General features: G+C 38.2%; 1 protein-coding gene and 1 long non-coding RNA gene across 2 annotated transcripts in view; one reads left to right on the top strand and one right to left on the bottom strand.

Moving 5' to 3' along the window:
- The window catches only part of LOC141424933 (uncharacterized), a 98126-nt gene extending 91389 nt beyond the window's left edge, over positions 1–6737 (top strand). Inside the window, exon 6 of the long non-coding RNA XR_012449899.1 lies at positions 989–6737. This is a non-coding gene — a long non-coding RNA (uncharacterized lncRNA). The remainder of the gene's footprint in view (positions 1–988) is intronic.
- Positions 1–17331, bottom strand: part of Dab1 (DAB adaptor protein 1) — a 1106217-nt gene that overhangs the window by 620644 nt on the left and 468242 nt on the right. The gene's annotated exons all lie outside the window — the stretch shown is intronic.

Raw genomic sequence — 17331 nt, 5'->3', positions numbered from 1 at the left:
AGGAATGTTTGCTGAGTAATTGGGGACAGGTTTTCTGAGATAATCTGTTCAGAAGATTTTTAAAGTAATGTTTGTTGAGGGTAGAGAACATGTTTAAAGGCCATCTGGCCTCTATAAACCACACAGCAGTTCCGCTTCAAGTATTCATGACCACTTTATAGAAGGCATTTGAAAAGCTCTTCCTCATGACAAGTCCAGCTTATCTCCTAGTTTCCAGAGGTTGTAAAAGACTGAAGAGGAGATACAGTGAGATACTATGAATGTCACTTTATAGGTGAACAATTGACAGCAAGAGAGGGTTGGTCATTGGCACAAACAGCATAATGAACAAGAGTTAATGAGAAATTCTGTCCCTCACTTTGAGTTGCCTTTCAGAGCTCCACCAGTATTTCTTTCAGCTTCCCTACTTACACCCCTCCGAGAGAGGTGGAATGACTTATCTTGTTGATAGGAGAATAAGCTTAGCCACACACATTCTGTTCATGTCTATTTTTTCCTACTGTCTCAGGGGTCAGTCACTGTGTGGAGGATATAGGTTCTCCTGCTTAACCATGCCATTAGTTCTACCTAGTCCAGGTGTCAGCTGAATTTTGGATTCCAACAATGGGCTCACTTGACTAACAAAATGAAACTATATTTCTACAGCTTGTCCTCAATCATTAACACAGACAAAACTCGGGCTTCCATTTTTATTCTTTTATTTTAGATTTATGTTCAAATCTCAGCAGGAAAAAGGGATATCATGTCCTTCCCTTTGTAGAAGGTAAAAATAGCTAACAGACTTAGGATTTCAATTTTTCAAATCTCATGCTCTAAAATCACTACTCTAGTAACAGCAGTAATAGTCACTAAAGTCTTTTTTCCAGCCTTGCTTAGAGTTAGTTTGGGGGCCTGTTACTAGTTCTGGCAAATGATCTGTGAGAAAAAAGTGCTGTGTCACTTCTGGATGACAGCAGTTAAAAGGTAATGGGCTATATACCTTCCACAGCACCATGTGGCATCACCTGGACAATGGCATCACCATCTACTTATGATAAGTGAGAAGGCCAGAGATCCGACATCCACCAGGTGACCACATGGAGCAGCCTCTGAACCCTCTTCACACTGGGCTTCTTGTGAGTAATACAAACAAACATTTGACATGTTAATACTCTCATCCTGAAGCTGGTAGGTTATTTTGTTTCAATAAGAGAATGTAGTCAAATCTACCTAATATACTTCAAACAGAATTGACAAGAAAAATAAAAGCCAATGTAGGTTCTAGGTATGGATAACTTGAGCAGAAAGCTAACACAGAAACAGCACAGCAAATAAGAAAGCTCTGTAGAATCACAAAAACCTGTGTCTGCTCAATAAGTCCTTAATATGGATTTCCTAACACAATGGCTATTGCTGTAAACTAGTCTTACTCCCTGACTAAACTTTAATCTCTTTGAGGATAAGGATGATATCATAGCCATTTTTATGTCTTCATGTCTTCAGTGTCCAGCAAAGTTTCTAAAGCATGTCAAATTCTCCCTATATGATTGTTGAGAAGAAGCAAAATGAAACATCGGTAATGAATACCAGTGCTACAGTGGAGTTATTATGCCTTTGTATTATTTGTAATTATCATTAGCATAAATTATACATCTATTCAGCATAAATATATACATATATTTATGTTTAAGTTAACTATTTAGTAAACTGAATATAGTTCATTATATAATAATCAGTCTTTTATTTTAAACATGCATTTGTGTTCCAGAGGTCATACCCATCAATGCAATTAATTTAGATTACACAAGTGAGGGAGTGAAATAAAGCTTTGTGCTTAGAGGATTATTAACAAAAATTTCTCAAAACTCAAGGGGAAATAGAGAGAAACTGTTAGCTAGAAGAGACAAATAGTCAATCTACTAGGAAAATAGCACCTAGAGGTGTCTTAGTCTGCTATGTGTTGCTGTAACAAAATGCCTGAAGCTGGGTACTACTAGAAAAGAGGTTTACTCAGCTCCAAGTTTTGCAGGGTAAAATTTCACAACTGGGCAGTTCCATCTGTTCAACTAATGTTGAGGGCGTTTTGGCACATGACAACAGAGATGGTGACATCACAAGGCAGGAGGATTCAGGAGAGGTGACAGGCTCACTTAGTACAATCTAATTCCTCAGGAACTAATCCATTTCTTGAGACCAACACTGATCCATCATGAGGGTCATCATGACCCAATCTCCTCCCCACTGGACTCCACTTCTTAGAGGTTCCTCTACTTTCCAATGTTGTTATGGTGGGGGTCAAGATTCCAGCACATGAACAAACCACAGCAAGGTAGAAAATATGGTTTCAAAAATAATAAATTGGTGTGCTTGTAAGGACTAAGGGCTAAGGCCTGGAGTCAGGGTTACTGCTGAGGGCATCCTGGATTGAACAAGCAGCAGCTCCCTGTACAATGAGACAGGTCAGTGACACATAGCAATGTGGGCCACGGTGTGGAGAAGCAGAGCACACAGATGATGGATGGACAATGAGAGTTGTTCTGATGCTGGACAGATGCCCACAGGCAATGAAAGGATCTGCTGCAGAGAGCAGGTACCAGTCTCTTCCCATTTGGGAAAAAGAAGACCTTCTGTTTGGAACGTTTTAAGACCCATGGTTTCCAGATAATCCAGAAGCAGATAGGAGTGATGGAGTCTTGAGAGAGCAATGTTGGATCTCACACAAAATGGCTTTCATTCAAACTGAACAAATGAACAGATAGGAGGGTTTTGATATGCAAAGGCAGGTAGCAATTCCTGTTACACTTTCAAGGCAGTGTCCTAGGTCAGGGATGGATTACAAAGTGACAGTTCACAAAGCCCTTGCCCTTAAGAACCCAACCATCTAGCTGAGAAATCAGAAAGAAGCATAATTACCATCCCAAGGGAAACATTCTAAATTCTCAGTTTGACACCAGTAACTGTTAATGACATGCACCCAACCTATATAACTTGCATCTTTTACCATGACCCAGTTCAGTGAAATCTAAACATTTTCACTGATCCACAAATAGCCCTTGCCTTTTAACATTCACTGTCTCCTTCACTTGGAATGCTTTTATCTTTGTTTGCCTAAGAAATTCATTTTGTAAAAATTTTAATTAAAAATTTAACTGATACATGAAATCATAAAACTGTACATATTAATGTGAAGCAATGTGATATTTTGATACATGTATACATTGTATTATGTTTAAATCAGGTTAAATGGATTGTTATTTTTAGTGGTAGAACACTGAATATCTTCTAGCTTTTACATGTACACATACATTATTGTTATCTACAGTCACACACTGTGCAATAATAGCACACCAGAACTTTTTACTCCTAATGATAACTGAGTTTCCATTGACCAATCTCTTCCTTTTTCATTTGCCCTCCTTACTCTCCCCAGCCTCTTGCAGCCACCATTCTACTCTCAACTTCTATGAAATTGATCAACATTTTTAGATTTCACATATGAGTGAAATCATGCAGAACCTATTTTTCTATGTCTGGCTTATTTCACATAATGATCTCCAGTTCCATCCATGTTGTCACAAATGACAAGATGCACTCTTTTTAAATGGCTAAATAGTATTCCATTGTGTACTGCACTACACTTTCTTTTCCCATTCATGTGAGTTTATATCACCATCATGGAAAACAGTATGGAGGTTCCTCAAAAAAACTAACGATAGAACTACCATATAATACAGCAATCCCACTTTGGGTTTATATACAAAGGAAATGAAATGAGTACGTCAAAGACTTAGCTGAACTCCATGTTTGTTAAAACACTATTCATAACAGACAACAAATGAATATAACCTAACTGCCCAAAGCTGATGAAGAGATAAAGAAATTTCTATTTAACTAACAAGATCTAGCCGACTTCTCTTTCTTGAAACTTTTCTGATTCTTTCAAAGAAAACTGAGGTACACACACACATACACACACACACGGTGGGGGGAGAAAAGCAATATTAATGTTACTGAACTCATATGCTTTTCTCTTCTATGGACTGAAATGTGTTCCTCCCCATTCATCTGTTGATCCCCCAACCCCCAATGTGACCACATTTGGAAACAAGGGCTGACAAGGAGGTAATTAAAGCAAAATAGGTCATAGGGTAGGACCCTTACTTTCTCTTTCTCCACTATGTGTGAACAGCAAGAAGGTGGTCATTTACAAGCCAGGAAGGGGGGCCTCAGCAGAAACCAATACTGATAAGCATCTTGATCTTATACTTTCAGCTTCTAGAACTGTGAGAAAAATGTCTGTTGTTTATGCTCCTCAATCTAAGATATCTCTTATGGTAGCCCACGCTGAGGAATACAGTCACCATGTCTCTTTCTTTACATCATGTTCCTCTCTCACAGAAAGGAGACCTGACTAGAGTAAGGAGCACATGGTTGTTGAGACTTGAACCTGGCTCCTTGTGGCTGGAAGGCCTGGGCTTCTTCCACTCTGACCTCATATCCTAGGCCTTCTTCTGGATGGCCATAGCAGCCCCTCTGGTCTAAATGACAGCAGCACTCATCCCACATGGCAGAGATCTGCTTTTCCTGCAAGACTGCAACAAAAATCTCTCTTCAGTGATAAAACTGATAACATACACTACCAACAACCAATCAATCAATAGGGTTAACAAGAAGAATTCACAATTTTTATAGATACTACATGAGCAGAGAATCCTTTGGGCTGGAGAGGGTATGCTTTTAACTAAGAGAATACAGATTAAATGCTCATTCTTTTCTAGGCACTGTTATTCCTTGGCAGCAAAGAACATTACTAGCCCTTAAGTAGCTCATGGTTAAGTAGAAATAAAATACTAAGTACTGGTTTGTCAGTTCACAGCGTCATTTGATCAGGATCTGGCAGTATGTGCAGGAGGCAAATAGTTTCAGAAGTTCTCACCCTTGACTCCACATTGAAATCATTGGAAAACTGTAGGAAACATTGACACGTCGGTTCCACTCCAGAGATTTCTCCCCAATTATTCTGGTCTGGTCACCTAAAGTTTCACATAGCTTCCCAGGTGATATGCTGCCAGGGTTGAAAGTCAGTGGACTAGGAACCTAGAAGGCAGAGGGAATCCCCCAAATTTTAATTGTTCTCACTATGCAATGATGTTAAGAGGGAGAAGGAGAGAGGAGGAGGAGGGGAGAGCTACGCAGAGGCACATAGGAGCTATATTTACTATGATTCTGCATTTGGCAGTGCTTAACAAGTGCCCATATTGGAAGAGGCACTGCAGAGGACCTATTAATATCATTCAGAGAGCATGCATTAAGAACTAAAACAAACAACACAAAAATCAAATACCACTGTTTATTTAGTGAATGTCTTTCAAGGGGCTGGTAAGTACTAGGAAGACATTATCTTAATAAGCTCCCATCATCTCTGCCAGGTAGGGGGCAAGTTAGGCTTTTATTAAATGATGCCATACTGAAGTACATTGTTTGCTTGATTCAGTAACTAATGTAATAGAAACTAAACGGAACGGCTATTTGCTTAACATTCTAAAGGTTGTAATGCAGCATAGCAGAGAAATGTCCTTGGAGATAAATCCTCAGGGGAAAGACTGGGAAAACAGACCAGAGGGAAGCTGGAGGGTATCCTTGGAGAGAAAACAGAAGCAATAAAGTAGTAATGAAATTATTGTCACTATTATGAGCTTTAGGATACCAGGCATGTTACTCATTGTCTTAAAGTATTCATCCCATTTTGTATAGGAAGAACATGGTACACAGAGAAGTTAAACAACTTGTTCAAAGAACTTTTAAGGAACCAAGTTAGGATTTGAATCTAGATCTGATCTGAATGAGGCTCTGCAGCCCATTCTCTTAATCTTAGGGTAGGTATTCTCTTAAGGGAATAACACATGGAGGCACCGATGGTGAAGATGAGGTGAGAAAATTCTCTTCCATGTCTTGAGATCAGACAAGCTTCTGTTGGGGGAATAAAGAAAGAGTCAGCAGCTGTTATTTAAAAGCATCTAACTGTCACGTGGACTGTACACTACAGGGCAGGGGATGGGGAAGGAATGGTAGATAGAAGCTGATGAGGTCCTTTATCATGTTTAGACAAACCAAGAGAACTGTTTACAGTCTATAGGCCAGGACCGTGGAGATCAGGTGAGATGAGGGAGAAAAGAGTTTTTACCAAACACTAACCACTGAATAAATGTTCACCTTCATATTTTGATTATTTAAACTTCTTCTAATGTGCTAGTAGCACTTGTGAGCCATGTGTTTGATTAAACACACCCACACACAAATGTGTGTGTGTATTACAAGCTATATATATTACCATATATACAAAAAGTGGGACAGTCACAAAATTTTCAGTGCAACCCTTTGGGAACAGCATCAGGAAACAGAGTTTGGGGGTTAAACTCAACATCAGCTTACTCCTCCCTTTCAAGTTGGATCAAGCACCACACTTTAACTGCCTTAAATATATCATCTCATTTAGGCAACACAATAACCACAGAAGATTGTTATTGTTGCTATCTTTGACTTACTGATGAAATTGAACCTTAAGATTTCAAACAGATCACAGTTTATAAACAGTTGAATGGGGATTAGAATCCAGTCCTTCCTGACTCCAAGGACCAGGACTTTAGATACTATGTTATGATGGAGATGACAACATGGTAAATATCACCTTTTCACTTGCATTTACAGTCTTACAATATTTCTCTTTTCTGCAAATTAAATGTGTGAAAACAGCATCAGGTGGCAATTATAAAACTAAATGTTGAGTATATAATTAGATTAGCATCTAGAATAGGATAGTGTATCCCAAGGTACTCATCAGTGACTACTTCCCAACTGGGCTACTGTGCTTTAGCTTTGAGCCTACCTTTTTAGAGGGATAGTATATTAGCTTCATATGGCTGCTATAACACATTTTCACAAATTTATTGGTTTAAAACAATACCAATTTATAATCTTACAGGTCTGTAAATCTGACCTCACTGGGCTGAAAACAAGGCATCAGGAGGACTGCATTTCTTTCTGGAGGCTTTAGGAGGATAAATTTCCTTGTCTTTTCCAGTATTGTAAGGCTGCCAACATTCCTTGACCTTTGTCCTCCTTCCAGAGATAGCTAGGTTTAAATTTTGTTGTTGCTGTTGTTGCAAAAGAGGTATTTCTGCAGGTTACCTCAATATCTCTAAATTGAATGCTTAGCACATTCTTAGTTGCTGCCTCCCTCTATTTGTATTAGTTTTCTAGGGCTGCCATACAAAGTACTACACACTGGATGGCTTAAAATAATAGCTGTTCCTTGTCCCATATTTTGGAGACTGGAAGTCTAAAATCAATATGTCAGCAGGACCGCACTCCCTGGGAAAGAGGTAGGCAAGAATCCTTCCTTATCTCCTCCTAACTTCTGGTAGCTTTCAGACAATTCTTGGCAATCCCTGGCTTGCAGTTACACAACTCCAATCTCTGCCTTTATCACCATGTAGATTTTCCTTGTATCTCTCTGTCTTCAAATGGCTGTTTTCTTATAAGGATGCCCTAGTCACATTGGAATTACAGGACTACCTCCCCACTCCTGCCAGTATGACTTCATCCCAATTAATTACATGTTGTAATTATATTTACAACAACTTTATCTCCAAGTATGGTCATAGTTTAAGTTAGGAGGGGTGAGGACAACATATCATTTGGGAGACACACAATTCAACACATATGCCAATGACTTCCGCAATAACTAGTTAGGATATTAGCATAAGTGAACAGAGTAACCAGGGGTCTTCATTAAAATAAGTAACCAATCAATAAATAAATGTCTGGTCAAAGATGATAGGATGAAGATATGTTTGAACTCTTTTCCCTTTTGGAACTAAATTTAAAAAAAAACATGGTGAGGAAAAATAAATGATATAAACCCAGAATTATGTCAAACATGAGAAGGAAACCATCAATAGATGAGATTTCAAAGGTCTTTGAAAAGCTGAAAGGATGGAGGAGTGATGGCTAAGGAGTGAAGAGAGTCTACCTGTATTGCTGAGTTACTAAGAATTTCCATGCTTAGATATGTAAATATAATGGAAGATATGGAGTGAGTTGTGAGTATGAAAGCAGGGAGAGTAATTAGGAGCCTAGATGGAACAGTCAGCCCCATAGCCCACAGCCCTATATAGTCAGGATTTGCCCCAGTCAGATTCCTGTCTGGTCTGGTTCTGTCAGCAATGCCTGCCTGCCTGCAAGCCCTGCCCCCTCCCCAGAGCCCTTTGTAGACTGCCTAACATCTCATTTCTAAACAGGAATAAACAACCAAGGGTGATTAGATATATGAGGAAGACCAGCAACAATAAAGCAAAATCTCATAATACAGAGGTGCAAAGGTGTAAACATGGAAGGAACAGAAGTGTTCAGGAACCAAAATAAGAATTTAAAATAATCTTATTAGTTTCCTTTAGAACAGTAAAGAAGATATTACATCCATAAAACAAAAGATGTACTAAAAAAGGTAAAAATAAGAACAAACTCTTGGCAATTAAAAATGTGATTGTCAATAAAATAAAAAAAAAAGAAAATGTGTAGTAGAGGAAGAAAAGGAGGTTAAGGAAAGAAGGCCAAGAACAAAGCAAAACATTCTGAGGGAAATGAGTTCCCATTTAGAAACCTCTCCAAGCTAATTAAAAGTGAGGGAATATTTAGAAGAGGCAAAGACTGAGGAAGTTCACATCCCTTTCTTAGGAAGCTCTCTTGCAAAATGAAATGGCAAAACAAGAAAGAAAACAACTTGCAACCAATATAATACAAAACCTCCCCAAGAAAGTCCTAGGACAATAGCCTATAAACTTTAAAAGTCTAGATTGTTTCAGGAAGCCAGGACTGAGGAAGAAGGTCACAGGCTGAAAATGGATGAAAGTAGAAGTAGAGGTGATGATGGAGTTTGAAAGATTCCCTAGTTCACAAGCAAGTAATTGATTGAGTGTGAAAAGGAGATTATTTTAAAGGTGAAGCTGCAGTCTCTTTTCTGAGTGATACAAGGATTATGGCACAGGAATTGAAGAGACGGTGGCCTAATCTGTGTTCAATTCTTGATTCTGCCATGAATAGCCTCGAATAGAACAACAATTAAAATGTTGGGATTAATTCTTCAGTTTTGGAATACACATGTCAGTCATTCACTGGTTGAAGAACAAAAGAGCAGATGCCACCAATGCAGATCATAAGACAGGAAAGTAGGTTGAAGGATGAGTTCGGGAATGGATGGAACCCACTAATAAAAATGGGAGTCGAGAAGGACTGGCCATGGGAGATGGGCCAAGAATTGGATGAGAAGGATGTGATGAGAAGTGAAGATGAGTCAAAAAGGGACTCAGAAAGAGTGGGTTTATGAAACAGAAAAAATATCCACACTGGTCACTACAAGGATCCATAGATGATACAGAGAGACAACAGTTAAGAAATTGATACGTGCTTAATTTAGAGATATAGAGGTAACTCCCCAAATAATGATAAAATTAGCAACCTCTAAAGAATGGGATGAGGTAAGGAAGTAGGCTGAAGATCATTGCTTTCCATTTTATGACCTTCTGTACTTAAGATCTATTTTTTCAATGATATATGCATCATTGATATTAGGTAAAACATTTTAAAATATTTTTATTTTGGAATATTATAAGCATTTCTGTAAGTATCAGAAAAGTGGAAGGAAACCCCATTATTCAGCTTTACCAATAAACAACTTATGACCAATCTGCTTCATCTACATCCACACTCACTTCTCCTATGCATATTTTCTTAAGAAAATCCAACAATTATATCACTTCATACTTAAATATTTGTGTGTGTGTGTGTGTGTGTGTGTGTGTGTGTGTGTATACAGTGTTGGGGCCTTGCATATTCTTGGCAAGAGCACTACCCCTAGCCCCAAAGATTTCTTTTAATTTTAGCATAAACTATGGTCATACCTTAAAGAAATTCCTTAATAATGAGTATCCAGTAGATGCTCAAATGTCCATTATCTCCTAAAATTTTAAAATGTAAGTTTTTATTTTTAAATAAATGAACAGCTTTAGCATTCAAAAGGGAGCCATTTAGTATGACTTTATAGTAGAAAATTGGAGAAAATACTTCAGCAAAAGGAAGGACTTTTGAATCAGAAAGACCACTTTAGAAGGTACTGCTATGGGAGGTAGTGAGTCCATGTTCCCTTACATAAGCAAAGAGAACCTAGATGAGCAGCTGTCTTGGGGGGAGACTTTTCTGTAGTCTCTAATAGCTCCTCAGTCATTATCTGTAAAGATATTATGAATTCATAGAGAACCCTAATACCTAAGAACTATTTGCTCTATGAACACAATTTTAGCCCAGGCACTCTCTTTTCTCCTCCTTCTTTTGTGGTTCCTGTATTTCATAGGCTTACCAGCTTCCCAGGCATTGCTAGGGAACTTGAGGCTTCAAGTTCCCATGGAACTGTAAAATTCAGAGGTCAGTGCTTTCTCTAATGCATTTTTGCATCCCCCAAATGTAGCACATATAGAATACTTATATTAGATCCTGTTGCCCAGAAAACAGTCCTGAGACTGAAACTTACCGACCAAATGTTTGTCAAAGATTGTTCTGTGAAAGATATGGGAAGCAAGACCAGGCAGAGGGAGAAGCTGAGCCATGATGCAGTTGCTACTTTGGGAAGCGATGAGGTTGGGATGACCCTACATGATTGTCTCAACTTGAGGGAAGGGGTTGGGGCCATCATTGAATGTAGGCTGCCTTTTTGCCTGGGGCAAAACAATTCCTTTGTGCCAATGAGGGATTCAACTATGAGCTGTCAGCTGGCCAACACTCCCAGTACCCAGGGGAATTTGCAGACCTCAGCCCTCCAGGGAGGCTCTGGGCACAACACTCCTACAAGGCTCAATTAGTGTCTGTCTAACTGAACTGCAGAGCCAGAGCTGTTGTTGCCTGCCACTGTCCCCTAGGCATCCACACTCAAGCATGCTCTTCTCATTCTTTCTGGAACATGTGGCCAATTCCTTTAAACTTCTTAGGCATTTACATACTTCATGCAACCTGCTCAGTGTGCTTTCCTTTCTTTTCAGCCTGGAATTTTCTAAACACAATTCCTGGTTTTGATTCCCTAATTCTCTGCCTAGTTTATCATTATGAGTTATGTGCTTTTCTCTTGAAGCATTTTAGAATTCTTGCAAATTCACAACTTAAAGAGAAGTAATAGATGTTTGTTATAAAAGTCAAAGGGAAGACTGGGTACTAGTAGCTCATGCCTGTAATCTTAGCTACTCAAGTGGTGAGATCAGGAGGATTGCTATTGGAGGCCAGCCTGGGGAAATTGTTCATGAGACACTATCTCAAAAATACTCAGTACAAAAAGGGCTGATGGAGAGGCTCATGTGGCAGAGTGCCTGTGTAGTAACTGTGTAGTAAGCATGAGGCCCTGAGTTCAAACCCCAGTACCTCCAAAAAATAAAAGTCAAAGAGAAAGAAGCTCCTGCTTATGCTTTGAAGACCACATCAAAAGTAACCTTTTTGAGGACTGGCAGAGTGACTCAAGAGTGTCTGCCTGGTAAGTGCGAGACCTTTAATTCAAACCCCAGTCCCACCTAAAGAAACAATTCCTAAAAGTAACCTTTGTGCAATTCAACCTCAGTCTACTGGCCAGAACTGATAGATTGTAGTGCTTATACACTACAGGCAGTTATCTTGTAAATAAGTCTGTTATTCTCACTAAGCTGCAAATTCCTCAAATCATACCTTGTTCATTTGTCACCAATGTCTAGTACAGTTACTACACATAACATCTCTAATAAAGGTCTGGCAGATGAATGAATGAATGAACAAATCAATCAAGCAATCAAAATTTGGAATCTTTCTTATGCCACAAATTCAGTTATCCTTACTGTTTTCCTGACACTTCATAATTGTTGCTAATGCGGTTCACAGGCAGAACTGGGAAATAAACACCAGGATAATAAGCCTGCCTTGTGTAGTTCACCAAATCAGCACAATAAGCTCATGTTTTAAACAAAAAGAGAAGGGGGGGAGGTTACAGTTGCTGCTAAAGCTCTAGCACAATCAATTCTAATTAGCATTGCTCATTGTAAGAAATGATAAGGTATCAGTCATTATAATTGCCAGTGCTGACAATTAGTCAACGTCATTAACATCTCAAGACCTAAGGTAATACAGACTTACTAAATTTAAAGATTTGGAAGAAAGGTAGGGCAGAGGCATGTGAAATGCCTTCATTTTGCAGAGACTCAATAAATGTACCCTGTGGATGATGACTTTCCAGTTTTCTTTGGGAACTAAGGAGAGATTAGGTAGGAATTGCCAGTAGCCTGTATCATTTCTCTTGTCTGTATTATCCACAGGGCTACCAGGGAGCTTCTTGTAAAAATGCAAATTTCAGTGTCACACAAATACCTCCAGGGTTCCTTCATTGACCATAGAAAAGACCCCAATCTCCTTAGCATTAGATTCAAAGGCTTGGATATCTAGCTCCATCTCTTACACACTCTTCCATCTTCCTGGTGCTCCCCTCTCCAGTAATTTACATACAGGCAGCCATTGTTCAGACCACTTTCTTCTTTGATGCCTTTGACTGAATAGACAAAATATGTACACTTGTTTTAAAAATGTTACTTTTTTTTGCCCAACAAATGTCTCCACTTTTTAAAGATCCAATATAATTATGCCTTCTGTTCTCTATGGATCCTCCCTCCCTCCCTTCATTCCTTTCTTTTCTTTTTGATGGGTGCTCCATGTGTCACTTAACCTTGGTATATTATAATTACTTATTCATTCATATTTGTTTCCAACAAGTCTATGTTTTCTGGGGTTTCTTAATGTCTAACCCAGTGCTTGGCAAATGATCAACCTATAATAATTGTTGAATGGGCAAATAATAGGTAAATGGAGAGATAAATGATTGAATAAATGAACAAGATAATAAATGAGTGGATAGACATGGTTAATACCATGTGGCTTCCCCAGCAGCAGGTGTCTAGGTAGCCTAACCTGAGCCTCTTTCCTCAGCACTGGTGCTTTTCCTTCTTGAGTTCAGAAACAAATGCATGGCATGTGACATCATCAAAATCCTAACGTGGTATTCACATTAATGTTTGATCTACATTAGATTTACTAGATGTCTCAACACCAACAGCAATTGATGGTCCCTGAGTACTTTCTATGTTCTTGACAGTAAGTTCTTTATATATAACTCATCAATATTTCACAATTTTTTTGGAAACTCAGGCTATTCTTCTCATTCCTACTTTATAATGAAGCAATTGAGAAGTTTAGAAACTTGTCCTTAGTCACTGTACTAGAAAGTGGCTTTTCCTCCAGGCTTATGTTCACAGAGCTTAACACAAAGCAGAAACGTCACACTGAGCTGAGAGCACCCAATTTGAAAATAACCTTGATGCCCCACAAACTCTGCTACCCCCTCTCACTCAGGAGTCTCAGGGTGTGTCAGGATGATGAGGAGTTAAAAAATTAAATGGAGATATGTTGTTTTGCAGAAGAAATGATCTTAAATGAACATCAAACAGAAGGAATCACAAGGACCAGAGGGATAAATTTAATGTGAAATTTAAAGATGCCTATTCTCCTCCCTCTTGACTTTCTCCTTCCTTCTCCTCTAACGTGTTAGCCACTTAACCTTTCGCTTACTTGACTTTCCCTCTCCATTACTACTCTGGTGCCATTGGTCATTTGAATCTGTCCCCTTCCCTTTCCCACAACCATTACTCAAATCCAGATCTTCCTATCTCTCATTTGGTTTCCTGGTTTTAGGGGGTTTGTTTTGCTTCATTTTTCGTTTGTCTTTTCAGGGTTGGGGATGGAGTTGTTGCTCATCTAGGTAAGTGTTCTACCACCAAGTTACACTCCCAGCCCTCCAGTTAAACTATAATCTCTCTTGGCTCTTAGCTACCATTATCAGACTTTCTTAACTAATACTTTACTAAAACTAATTTTAATACAAAAAAATTTTTGGACCTATCTGCCACATGAGAGAAAACATGTTACCTTTGTGTTTTTGAACCTGGCTTGCTTTGTTTACCATGATGATCCAGTTCCATATACTTACCTGCAAATAACAATTTCATCCTTCTTTATGGCTGAATAATACCCAATAGTGTATGTATACATTTTCTTAATCCATTCCTCAGATGTAGGACATCTGGGCTTTTTCATAGTTTGGCTGTTGTGAATGGAGCTGCAATAAATATGGGTGTGCAAGTGTGTTTACTGTATCCTGACATATATTTCTTCATTATGTATTTTACTTTGCAACCACCTGGGCTCCTCTAGACACTGACCATGTTTTAGTCATATCTGGCTCCTTGGAAATTAGAACAGAAAGGAATTATAAATTTAAGAAAAGAAACATGAGAAAGAAAAGGAAAATCTTTGCTATTTCCAAATGGAATTTCAACATGAAAGATTTGTTCATTAAAATAAACACAGCAAATAGGCTAAACAGTGCTTTAGACGAATTTGGAAATATAACTAGACAGTGGTTGTACAGAGATACTGTGCACAAAGGGAAATAAAAAGTGTGTGATTCTGTTTGCATAACATCCTCAAAATGACAAAAGTATAGAGATAAGAACAAACTAGTGTGTGCCAGGGCTTAAGGAAGGTGGAGTGAGGTGGGTGCAAGAGGGCATGAGGAAGTTCTTTATGGCAAAGAAGAGTGCTATTGCTTGATTAAGCTGGTCACTACATGAACATAAACATGTGATAAAATCGCATAGAACAATATACACATGTTACACTAATGTGTATAATGTGTGGAAGATTTGTCAAGGCTGGAACTGAATTCCTATGCTTGAGCAGTAAGCAGAGGTTGTTCCCTAGGGACTAGGCTTCTTCACTGTGCTGCATTGCAACCAATGCCTCTTGTATTACTCCAGGTAGCTCCACCCCCTAGCATATGAGGGCCTTTCCTTTTGTGAAACAAGCTGGAGTACCACTTATCAACGAGTATAACTCAATTTGAGTAATAGTTTCATTATAACCTTGATTTGTGAGATTATGACTACCATTCTCTAACAAAAAGCAATCCTGACTGGGCATGGTGGTTCATGCCTGTAATCTTAGCTGCTGGGAAACAGAGCTCAGGAGGCTTATAGTTCAAGGCAAGTCCAGGCATAAAGTTCACGAGATCCTATCTCAAGTGGGCATGGTGACACCAGCCTGCCATCCTGGCTATGTGGGAAGCATAAATAGGAGGGTTAAGGTCTAGGCCACCCAGGAATAAACACAAACTCTATCTTAAAAATCACCAAATTAAAAAGACTGGGGGTTTGCAGCTTAGATGGTAGATCACCCACCTAGAATGCATGAGGTCCTCAGTACCATCAAAAAAAAAAAAAATCCTGACCAGAAAAGGACCTGAACTCCACTTTTGAGTTTCTAAACCAGAATTCAACACATTATTACCTATTTGGTTTGATGGAAAAGTCAGTCAAAATACACCTATCTGAGGACTCACTGTGGTGAAAAAAAAAAACAACTCCAGAAAGTAATGGAAACTCTATTTCTGTGTTGATCAATATGTAATTTTGCATGTATTTGACAAAGGAAGCTGAATTTGAAAAGTGAGATAATTCTAATTGTTGCTGAATGTATTATGCAAATGCTTCCAATAGATCGATAAGTGTATTGAACTTAGTATTTTACCAGTTGGTGTGTCTCTGAATTGCCCGATTGAGAAATGTTCATTTTCCTTATTTTCTTTCTTTCATTCTTTTTCTTTTCTTCTTCCTTTTTATAGTACAAACTCTATCTGGATTTCCAGAGACAAGATTAAGAGCCTGGGAACTATCTTTTATTTTTTCGAAACCCTGACTTGAACAATGAGTGCAGTACTTGATGATGAATGTAATCTCACTATAGCATTTGTCTTCCCACTGACATCCACAGCAAAACTGGGTGATGTGATTGTTGATCTACTTTCCTCTTTCCAAGCTTGTCCATATGTATGTGTTCCAAAGAGCAATACATACTTAGTGCAACAGGGCAACTTTCTGCCGTATGACCAAAAATATAGATTTGTAAGAGGAAATGGGAACTATAATGTGGCATTATGGAAGCAGCAGTGAATTAGAAGAGCAGACAGTCTCACTGGCCTATCATCTTTATGCCATCCATTGTCCTTTTCATGTTTTGCTCATGGTATCCACTGGGTACATGCATGCTCCAACAGTCAGACAAACTACACCTCCATTTCAAGTACATTACTCTTAAGAACTTGAGAGAAAACACCTCTCTTGTTTTCTGGAGGTGGCTCAGATTCTTACAGGTACAGAAAGTATGTTTTATGTAGTATTTGGCTAGCATATATTTAGCCATTTTTAAAAACTATTAATCTTTTAGTTTCTTCATGCTTTAGGTAAGCTTCTTTCAGTAGCATGCATTTAGATTTTTTTCATCAAATGTGAAAATGTGATCTATATATTTTAACTGAGTTTTATCTACATATGTTTATATTATTTATTTACCTTAATAAGTGTTGAGTTTTATCTATATATGTTTATATTATTTATATACATTAATAAGTATAGGCTTGTTTTAACAAGGCTATCTTGTGCTTCCTATCTTCCTATCTTCCTACCTGCTCTGTTTTTAAAAGGTGTATCTCTTTTATTTCTCTATTCTATTGGATTAAGTTTTCCTTATTCCTTGTTTTCTCTCTATTCTTTCAATTTTAATAAGAATATTGACCCAAAATATAAAGTTAATATTATTTCTTGATTTATTTCCAAAAATATGTTTTAAACTATACAGCTTAAATTTGCTTATAAGCTTTCTCAGATTTCCTCTGCAAATGTCTGTTTTAGGCCTACTATCGGGATGGTTTCTCTGGTTCTAAATTGATAATATTTCCAGAACTCTGGAGATGTTATTTTATTACCTTCTGTTTTCTATTATTACCTCTGATAAGGTTGCTGCTAGTTTGCCATTTCTTCATAGATAATTTGCCTTTTCTCTCTGGTTTCTTTTTAGATGTTTGCTTAGTCTATAACTTTTTTCCCACCTACACTTTGAGGGTTTTTTTGGAATAACTACAGAGTCACAAAAAGTTACAACAATAGTACAGAAGCCCCCACACAATGGCTGTATCTTATGTATTAATAATACAATACAAAAAAGAAAAAACTGACATTAGTGTAACATGTGCATATTGTTCTATGTGATTTTATCACACGTTTATGTTCATGTAGTGACCAGCTTAATCAAGGAATAGGACTCTTCTTTGCCATAAAGACCTTCCTCATGCCCTCTCGCACCCACCTCACTCCATCTTCCCCAAGCCCTGGCACACACTAGTTT

Source organism: Castor canadensis, chromosome 7, assembly GCF_047511655.1.
Source record: "Castor canadensis chromosome 7, mCasCan1.hap1v2, whole genome shotgun sequence".
In the NCBI taxonomy this organism is placed as follows: Eukaryota; Metazoa; Chordata; class Mammalia; order Rodentia; family Castoridae; genus Castor; species Castor canadensis.
This window is presented reverse-complemented; position numbering and strand designations above follow the sequence as displayed.